This window comes from Procambarus clarkii, chromosome 35 (assembly GCF_040958095.1).
Source record: "Procambarus clarkii isolate CNS0578487 chromosome 35, FALCON_Pclarkii_2.0, whole genome shotgun sequence".
NCBI lineage: Eukaryota > Metazoa > Arthropoda > Malacostraca > Decapoda > Cambaridae > Procambarus > Procambarus clarkii.
The window spans coordinates 17,706,505-17,716,909 of NC_091184.1; the positions used below are offsets into that span (position 1 = coordinate 17,706,505).

Below are 10,405 nucleotides of genomic sequence, written 5' to 3' on the forward strand. Positions count from 1 at the left end.
CCCTGGATTTGAAAGTTCTCGTAATCCATCCTATCATTTTTCTGGCTGTCGGAATATTTGCTTGGTTATGCTCCTTAAACGTTAGGTCGTCAGACATTATTATTCCCAAATCCTTTACATGCTGTTTTCCTACTATGGGTACATTTGATTGTGTTTTGTACTCTGTATTATGTTTAAGGTCCTCATTTTTACCGTACCTGAGTACCTGGAATTTATCACTGTTAAACATCATGTTATTTTCTGATGCCCAGTCGAAAACTTTATTAATATCAGCTTGAAGTTTTTCAATGTCTTCAGCCGAGGTAATTTTCATACTGATTTTTGTGTCATCTGCAAAGGACGATACGAAGCTGTGACTTGTATTTTTGTCTATATCTGATATGAGAATAAGGAAAAGCAGCGGTGCAAGAACTGTACCATGAGGTACAGAGCTTTTAACTGCACTTGGACTAGATTTTATATGGTTGACCGTTACTCGCTGAGTCTGTTTGACAGAAAACTGAGTATCCAGCGTCCTACTTTACAGGTTATTCCCATTGACTTCATTTTGTGTGCTATCACGCCATGGTCACATTTATCGAAAGCCTTTGCGAAGTCCGTGTATATCACATCAGCATTCTGTTTTTCTTCTAATGCCTCAGTGACTTTGTCGTAGTGCTCAAGTAGCTGTACGATCTTCCCGCTCGAAATCCATGTTGGCCTGGGTAGTGTAGGTCATTGGTCTCCATGAAATTGGTGACCTGACTCCTAATCACTCTCTCAAATACTTTTATGATGTGCGATGTTAGTGCAACTGGTCTATAATTCTTTGCCAATGCTTTGCTCCCTCCCTTGTGTAGAGGGGCTATGTCTGCTACTTTAAGTGCATCTGGTATCTCCCCCGTGTCCAAGCTCTTCCTCCACACTATACTGAGTGCCTGTGCTACCGGCACTTGGCATTTCTTTATAAATATTGAATTCCATGAGTCTGGACCTGGGGCCGAGTGCATGGGCATGTTTTCAATTTCTCTTTCAAAATTTAGTGCGCTCGTGTTTATATCAGTTATATTTACAGGGGTTTGAATATCCTGCATAAAGAAATTGTCTGGATCTTCCACCTTCATGTTGTTTATTGGAGTGCTAAACATGTCCTCATACCGCTTTTTTAGGATTTCACTAATTTCTTTGTCATCCTCCGTGTATGAACCTTCACTTGTACAAATAGGTCCAACACTGGCAGTGGTTTTTGCTTTTGATTTCGCATATGAGAAGAAATATTTTGGATTTTTCTTTATTTCCTGAATTGCTTTCTGTTCTAACTGCCTTTCTTCAGTTTCATATGAGTGTTTCAATTTCCGCTCGATTTCTTCAATCTCCCTATTTAAATTATTCCTTCTTTGACGGGAAATTCGTGTCTGCATAAGCAGTTCCGTTATTTTTTTCCCGTGTTTATAGTGTCGTCTGCGTTCTCTTTCTACGTTAGATCTCTTTCTGGCTTTCCTCAAAGGAACATGTTTCAGGCAGACTTGATACGCTTCTGAAATCAGTTTTTATATTCCTTCTGTAGGACTTGTATTACTTAGAACAGCCCCTATGGAATGTTTGTAAGTTCCCTGTTTATTATCTCCCAGTCTATCCTTTTATTATTAAAATTGAATTTACTGAATAGCCCCTCTCGCTTTATCACGTTTTAGGTCTATTCTGAGTATTGATGGTCGCTTGCACTTCAATGAGCTTGTGATCTGAGCATGTGGTATCTGATATCGTAATGTCTCTGATAATGTCTTCATTGTTCGTATAGACCAGATCTAGAATATTTTCATTTCTCGTTGGCTCCGATATCTGCTGATTGAGTGAAAATTTGTCACAGAATCTAAGTAGTTCTCTAATCTGTGGTTGGTTAGGTCCTGATAGATTTCCTGGTATAATATTATTGTTTGCTATTTTCCACCTGAGACTAGGCAAGTTGAAGTCACCTTGGAAGATAATATCAGGTATCGGGTTCTCCAAATTATCAAGGCTATTCTCTATTTTGCTTATCTGTTCTGTGAATTCCTCAGCCGTTGCATCTGGCGGTTTGTATATTAGAATAATCACTAAATTTATTTTCTCTATTTTTAATCCCAGTACCTCTACCACCTCATTTGTAACGTTTAGAAGCTCCGAGCATACAAGGTCTTCCTTAATATACAGACCCACTCCTCCATGTGACCTAATTTTCCTATCACACCTGTATAGGTTATATCCTGGAATCCAGATCTCACTGTCCAACAATTCCCCTGCATAGGTTTCTGTGAATGCTCCAAATACTGCATTTGACTCCATGAGGAGGCCATTTATGAACTGTACTTTGTTGTTTGTTCTTGTTTTCAGTCCTTGTATGTTGGCAAAGATGAATGAGGTTACTCTATTAGTGATAGTTTGGATGGGAGACTTTTTCGGCAAGCCCATTATGCGTGGACATAATGAGTTTGTTCTGACCAGTACTGATTGTTGTAGGGCAGTTGTCTGTCGTAGTTGTAGTTCCCTTTCGGTGGGTAATTGTATCTGTAATTCTGGACAGTGAATTGTGGTTCCAAGGGGTTGTCATAGCCAGGGGGTGGTAATGGGGGACGAGCTCCCATGACCTATAAAATGCTCCTATACGGCATGCGTCTCAAATAGCCTCTGACAACCAAGTCCAACTCCTGGCCTGCACGGGTGGCTTAGTCTAAGTCCGGCGGAACTGCTTTTACCGACAGGAGAAGGGGCGAGGGCGTGCCTCTGGCGCCTTAAAACCAGCTGCTCCGGGTAGATGGGACTCGATAGCCTGGGAAGGCAGCCCATCTAGGGGAAGGAAAACCCTGATTTTAAACCTCCGCTGCCTTGCGGCCATACCCTTGTTTTTGGGAAGGCTTCAGGAGTCAACCTCGAGGAAAAATCCGGAGTTGGAGCCCCTAAGGCAGTTCGTTGTTGACGTCGACCTCGTTCTGGCAGCTCCTGCGACGTTGCTGGAACCATGCGTATTGGCATTTGCCTCTCTATTGGATAATTTCAGCAACGTGGAGAGGGGGGACCTGCTGCATGGGTAACAGCTTCTCCTCCATATCTACCTACCCAGGCTTTGCGCCCTGGAGAGGACACTCCAGCTTCGCCTCACAGCGTCGAACCAACACGGGAAGCGACAGTCTACCGGTTTTAAGTCTTCTGCTCGATTGGCGAAGAGTGTGACGCCAGGGGTTGCTTCCGACGGTGGGAGGGGTCATCGCGCCCCACTGGGCAGCTACCGCCCGCCTCAAGCTGGGCAAACCCCAGCCAATAAGGTGTTGCCTCGCCACGGTCCGTTAACCTCACTGGGTGCGTGGGGTTTAGGGTGAAAACTGACAAGCGGCCCGACAACTTTGCACCAAGCAATTCCAAACCAAAGAAGAAAATATCAACTGCCCTAAAGCTGGGCACATGGAACGTCAGGACACTGACACCAGGTTTCTCTGACGACCTGCAAGAAATCAATGACGCCCGAAAAACAGCAATCATCGATAGGGAGCTGAGCAAGCTGCAGATGGATATTGTTGCTCTCCAAGAGACCAGGCTCCCAGGATCAGGATCTGTGAGAGAGAGGACCTTCTCTTTCTTCTGGCAAGGAAAACCTCCAGATGAGACCAGAGAACATGGTGTGGGATTTGCCGTCAGGAATGCACTGTTGGGACACATTATGCCACCGATGGGGGAAACCGAACGAATTCTGTCTCTGCATTTGTACTCCCAAACAGGACCAGTCAATGTAATTAGTGCATATGCACCAACCCTGACTTCTCCAGCAGAGGCAAAGGAAAAATTCTACGATGACCTCAACAGAGTCATAGCGAGAATCCCTGTAAAGGAGCCACTGTTCATCCTCGGCGACTTCAACGCCAGAGTGGGTGCCGAGCACAACATTTGGCCCACTTGCCTGGGTCAATTCGGCATAGGAAGGATGAATGAGAACGGGCAACGTCTGCTAGAACTCTGCTGCCTTCATGGTCTTTGTGTCACCAACACGTTCTTCGGCACAAAGCCTCAACACCGAGTATCTTGGAGACACCCCAGATCCAAGCACTGGCACCAGCTTGACCTGATTCTTACCAGGCGTGCAAGTCTACCCAGCGTCAAGATTACGCGTAGCTACCAGAGTGCTGTCTGTGACACCGACCACTCCCTGGTATGTAGCAGGGTCAAGATGCAACCAAAGAAGATTCATCACTCGAAAAAGGCGGTCAGACCTCGCATCGACACCACCAAGACCCGCAACCAGGACAAGGTGGAAGATTTTGCACACGTGCTCGAGGAAGCTCTTCCTGGCCCAGCTGGGGTCACTGCCTGTAAAAGATGGGAGCACTTCAGAGACGCTGTGTTCAACGCTGCCATTTCCACCTTTGGCAAGAAGACCAGCAGGTCGGCAGACTGGTTCGAGGCTCACTCGGAAGAGATGACACCTGTAATCGAAGAGAAGAGAAACGCCTTGGCAGCCTACAAAGCCTGCCCAAGTCGGCGCAACTTACAGATCCTTCGGGCCGTCCGCTGCAAAGTGCAGCAGAGCGCCAGGCGATGTGCCAACAACTATTGGCTCCAGCTCTGCTCCCAGATACAGACTGCAGCGGATACAGGCAATGTAAGGGGAATGTATGACGGCATCAAGCAGGCCCTTGGCCCAATCCAGAGGAAGACCGCTCCTCTGAAATCTGCCACTGGCGAGGTGATTCAGGACCAGACACTGCAGCTGAAGCGCTGGGTCGAGCACTACTCTGAGCTATACGCCAGGGACAATGTGGTCACCGAAGATGCCCTGAGCGCCATTGAGTGTCTGCCTGTGTTAATGGAGCTCGACAGTGAACCGACCCTGGAAGAACTCAGCGATGCCCTAGACTCCCTTGCTTCTGGTAAAGCTCCTGGCAAAGATGGCATTCCTGCTGAGACCTTGAAGTGCTGCAGAGGTAGCCTGCTCATGGAGCTGCACGAAATTCTCTGCCTCTGCTGGGAAGAAGGAGAGGTGCCACAGGACATGAGGGATGCCAACATCGTCACACTGTATAAGAATAAAGGTGACAGGGGCGACTGCAACAACTACCGTGGAATCTCCCTCCTCAGTATTGTCGGAAAGCTGTTTGCTCGAGTCGCATTGAAGAGGCTCCAAGTACTTGCAGAGAGAGTTTATCCAGAATCACAATGTGGATTCAGAGCTGGCAGGTCCACCATCGACATGGTCTTTTCCCTCAGACAACTGCAGGAGAAATGCAGGGAACAGAAGCAGCCACTCTTTGTAGCCTTCATAGACCTGACGAAGGCCTTCGACCTCGTCAGCAGGGATGGCCTGTTCAAGATCCTCCCCAAGATCGGATGCCCACCCAGGCTCCTCAGCATCATCAGATCTTTCCATGAGAACATGAGGGGCACCGTGGTCTTTGATGGCCTAACATCAGGCGCCTTTGACATCCGAAGTGGAGTAAAGCAGGGCTGCGTACTGGCTCCAACCCTATTCGGGATTTTCTTCGCAGTTATGCTGCGGCACGCCTTCGGATCTGTCACGGAAGGCATTTACCTCCAGACCAGGTCGGATGGGAAGCTCTTTAACCTCGCCAGGCTGAGAGCCAAGACAAAGGTTCGGCTGAGGTGTCTGCGCGACTTCCTCTTTGCCGACGACGCAGCAGTCACTGCCCACTCAGCTGAAGACCTCCAACGGCTCATAACCCGCTTCAGCGAGGCCTCTCAGGCTTTCGGACTCACCATCAGTCTGAAGAAAACACAAGTCATGGGACAAGGAGTGGACTCCCCACCTGACATCGGCATCTCTGATTCCAAACTGGAAGTTGTTCACGACTTCGTGTACCTGGGCTCCACAATCTCTGACTCCCTCTCTCTTGATACGGAGCTAAACAAACGCATCGGTAAGGCATCTACTACCATGTCCAAACTGACAAAGAGAGTGTGGGCCAACAATAGGCTGACTGAGTATACTAAGATTCAGGTTTACAGATCCTGTGTCCTGAGCACTCTCCTTTATGGCAGTGAGTCTTGGACACTCCGTGCCCGTCAGGAAAGACGGCTGAATGCCTACCACATGCGCTGCCTTAGACACATCTTGGACATCACCTGGCAGGACAAGGTGACAAACAACAACGTCTTGGGGAGAGCAAGAATCACCAGCATGTACACAATGCTGAAACAGAGACGAATGCGCTGGCTCGGGCACGTTGTGCGAATGGGCGACGGCAGGATCCCCAAGGATCTCCTGTATGGAGAGCTGAGGCAGGGAAAGCGTCCAGTAGGCAAGCCCCAGCTACGGTACAAAGACGTATGCAAAAACCTGAAAGCCATGGACGTCGATCTTGCTATATGGGAGACACTGGCTGCAGACCGTTCAGCCTGGAGGCAGTCTGTTCAACGAGGTCTCTCCAAGTTCGAGGAGTCACTTGCCAAGGAATCGGAGGCAAAGAGACAGAGAAGGAAAGCCGGTAACCAGGAAGACAGACCAGAATCGGACTTCGTTTGTGCTCGGTGTGAGATGGACTGCCACTCTCGGATTGGCCTCATCAGTCACACCAGACGCTGCACCAGGATTGACAACTAGGGCGCAACTCCATAGTCTCCCGAGACTGAAGGATGCCTACTACTACTAATTCTGGAATGCAAGTGGATCTGGCATCCAGTTTCATACACTCTCCATGCTGCTCCTTTTGAATTCTCTGTCGGTCTGGTATAAAAAATTTAGTTTCCTCCAAATTCATTATCCTGTTTGCCACTCTTTATGTAGCGTTCCGTGCCTTTCACGTGAAAGTGTGGGCAGCTGAGGTCATAGCATTTTCTGTCCTCCAGTGAGGTTTGGCACATGTCAGGATGGAAAAACCTACATATTGATCCAAATCGACACTCACCTTTCCTAAGCATATTTAAACATTTTTGGGATGTTGGTAACTGCATTCTAATCCTTTCTTATTACCAGCATATCTATGTCTGCATATGCCCTTTGCATAAAATTTGCATAAGTCTGTCCTTCTGTTCTGAATTGCTCTATCGGGAACCGTCGTAGTGTCTGTACCTATCGAGCTGTCAGTGCTGTCTGGTACACTTTCTAGTTTACTGTCATCTACATCCTGGCCTACTGAGTCAGAGTTTACAACTTCCTGAGTTTCAGCCTCAGTTTCTTCCCTGACTATAGCCTCCGCCCCTTGTATATTAGAATTGTTGTTCCTTTCCCACTCCTGGATGGCTGGTAGGCTTCCAATGAATGATGTTTTCCGATCATGCGTCATGTTATCTAGAAGGTTTTTTAGGATATTCCAAGCTGGCAGGTCGTTTTTACACACCCAGAGCAAGTGGCCAGCTCTCAGTGCCGTAGTGTTACTCACTCCTGTACAAGCCGAATGGAATCTAGTCTTACAGATATAACATTCAATTCCCGTTACCTTCGTCTTTAAGGAGTTGTTACAGTGGCCACAAATTTGTTTATTTACTCCCATTTTGCCTTGTTTTGTTGTATATATCTATATATTTATAATATTATATGTATATTGTATATTTGTAACAAGATATATGTTTATTTGTTCTACTGTATGGTCAGTATTTATCGCACGGTCGAGAGTGAGGGTCTCAGAGGCTGTACAGTTGACACGTTGTATTTGAGAGTCACTGTATGGATCACTTGTTGATGTCAGTCCTTTTAACTCTTTATAAAATTATATGTATATATATTTATATGTTTAATATTTATAATATTATATGTATACCGTATATTTGTAATATTATGTATGTTATTTTGTTCAAACTTTATGGCAGGTACTTAGCGTAGGGTGCGAAGCTGGTCCCCGGTCGGTACAGGTGACCTCTTGTTGTCCCAGGTTGATGTCACCAGTTTCCAGTTACCCGATTTATAACCACTGATGCCGCCTCTTGCCACTATTCTATATTTCTAGTATTCTATATTTATAATATTCACTTCCAACTTATATGTTGTTGTGATACCCGTTCCACATCACTGTTCCACGAATCACCGTTCACTATTTTTTTTCCCTAATACACGCATGTACACAAAGCCTCGTTCACTGGCTCACACGTGGTCTCCCGTTTATTCTCTATTTAACACAAAGTTCTATTGTTAATGACTATTTTCAATTTTTTCCAGCGGGTCACTATGCACTTTGTTATGTCCGTAATCAGTAATCCACGGTAGTAGTCCTAAGAATCCCGGTTAATGTCACGATTTTAACGGAGCGCGCACGGTACGTCTTCCCCCTCCCTCGACCTTGTTTATAGTTTAGTTCAATTAATATGCACCCCATACCTGTCCTTTGGGCGGTAGTGGAGAGTTACAGAGGCACATAATGGGCTCATAGGGACTGAACCCCACAATTCATTTACCTGAGCAAGTTAATCTTGCTGAGAGAGTTACAAAATTCAATGCACATCATCACATCAACAATGGGCTCGAGACCGCCAACAAGTACAGTTTCTAAATTAAGCAACTGACATGGTGAGAGCCCTACAGCGAGAAACATTTGTACGCTAACCAACTGTGTTACGGAGGCTACGCTCTCTAAAACCTTACAAATATTTCCTCCTGCTTCTTACCGCTCCTTCCCGCCATCGAAAGCCCTAAAAACACTTCCTCCTGCTTCCTCCCGCTCTCTGAAGCGCTAGTAACACTTCCTACCACTCTCTGAACCCATAAAAATACTTCCTCCTGCTCGTTCCCGATCTCTGAAACCCTTAATATTTCCTTCTGCTACCTCCCACTTCCTCCCGCTCTCTGAAGCCTTAAAAATATTCCCTCTCGCTCTCTCACGGGAGACATCTCCTGTCACGCAGGGTGCAGTCGCACCTCCACAGATCTCCAGTATCAGCTCTTGATACTGGTAATGGCTCAAAAGGGCCACCACTTACGAGCTATTCATGCCCGTGCCACCTTTTGGGTGGCTTCATCTTCATCTTAACACATTCATAAGGGAGACATCTCCCGTCATGCAGGGTGCATTCGCACCTCCACAGATATCCAGTATCAGCTTTTGATACTGGTGATGGCTCAAAAGGGCCACTACTTACGGGCTATTCATGCTCGTGCCACCTTTTGAGTGGCTTAATCTTCATCAATCAATCGCTCTCTGAAGCCTTACAAATTATTTCTCCTGCTTCCTGCCACTCGCTCCCGCTCTCTGAAGCCCTAATAACAATTCCTTCCGCTCTCCGAATCCCTAAAAATACTTCCTCCTATTTCCTCCCGCTCTCTGAAGCCTTAAAAACACTTCCTTTTGCTTCCTGAAGCCCTAAAATCAGTTTTTCCTGCTTTTTCCCGCTCGCTCCCTTTCTCTGAACCCTTAAAAACACCTGCTCCCGCACTCTGAGACCCTAATATCACTTCCTTCTGCTTCCTATAACAAATTAAATGTTCCAGAGATGTGTAAATATTTAATTCAAAATGATCTGCTATCCACCGCTGCCCACTGGAGGGGGTTCTGGCGTTCCGCGAGCGCTGTCATGGGTTCGTATCCTGGCCGGGGAGGATTTACTGGCCGCAATTCCTTAACTGTAGCCTCTGTTTAACGCAACAGTAAAATGTGTACTTGGATGAAAAAACGATTCTTCGAGGCAGGGGATCGTATTCCAGGGACCTGCCCGAAACGCTACGCGTACTAGTGACTGTACAAGAATGTAACAACTCTTGTATATATCTAAAAAAAAAAAAAAAAAATTGTGACACTAGCTCTCCACATGTCAGTTGCTTAATTTAGAAACCGTACTTGTGGTCAATCACGAACCCATTTATGATGTGACGACTTATACTGAATTTTGTAACTAGTTATCAAGATTTGAACTTGCTTAACTAAGTGAATTGTGGGGTTCAGTCCCTGAGCCCATTATGTGCTTCTGTAACTCCTTCTACCTCCCACAAGATGGGTATGGGGTGCATAATAAGTGAACTAAACTAAACTAAACCTCTCATGTTATCGTGACGTCATACACCCCGTACACACATAAAACAGGATTTTCTCTCTATTTTCGTTATTAAACCTTGTTTAATTTATATAATTACTCAAGCAATGTGTTTTGATCATATTATATCGCTGAAGAAAAACTATGTGCATCTTTGGTAGCAATTAACCGGATTTGGTCCATATAATAACAGGTCGCTATACTTCAGGTTTCCGTAGTGTAGTGGTTATCACGTGCGCCTCACACGCGCAAGGTCCCCGGTTCGATCCCGGGCGGAAACATTTGACTTTTTAAATGTTTGTTTTCATAACCTATTGAAATAAACTCAAAGTGTCCGACCACTTGGGTCGGACGGTAGAGCGACGGTCTCGCTTCTTGCAGGTCGGCGTTCAATCCCCGACCGAGCAAGTGGTTGGGTACCATTCCTTTCCTCCGTCCCATCCCAAATCCTTATCCTGACCCCTTCCCAGTGCTATATAGTTGT

General features: G+C 46.2%; 1 non-coding gene across 1 annotated transcript; it reads left to right on the forward strand.

The window, feature by feature from the left end:
* The first annotated feature begins 10,129 nt into the window (after window positions 1-10,129).
* Window positions 10,130-10,202, forward strand: TRNAV-CAC (transfer RNA valine (anticodon CAC)). Its single transcript has one exon. It is a non-coding gene; the product is annotated as a tRNA-Val (tRNA).
* Window positions 10,203-10,405: the final 203 nt, after the last annotated feature.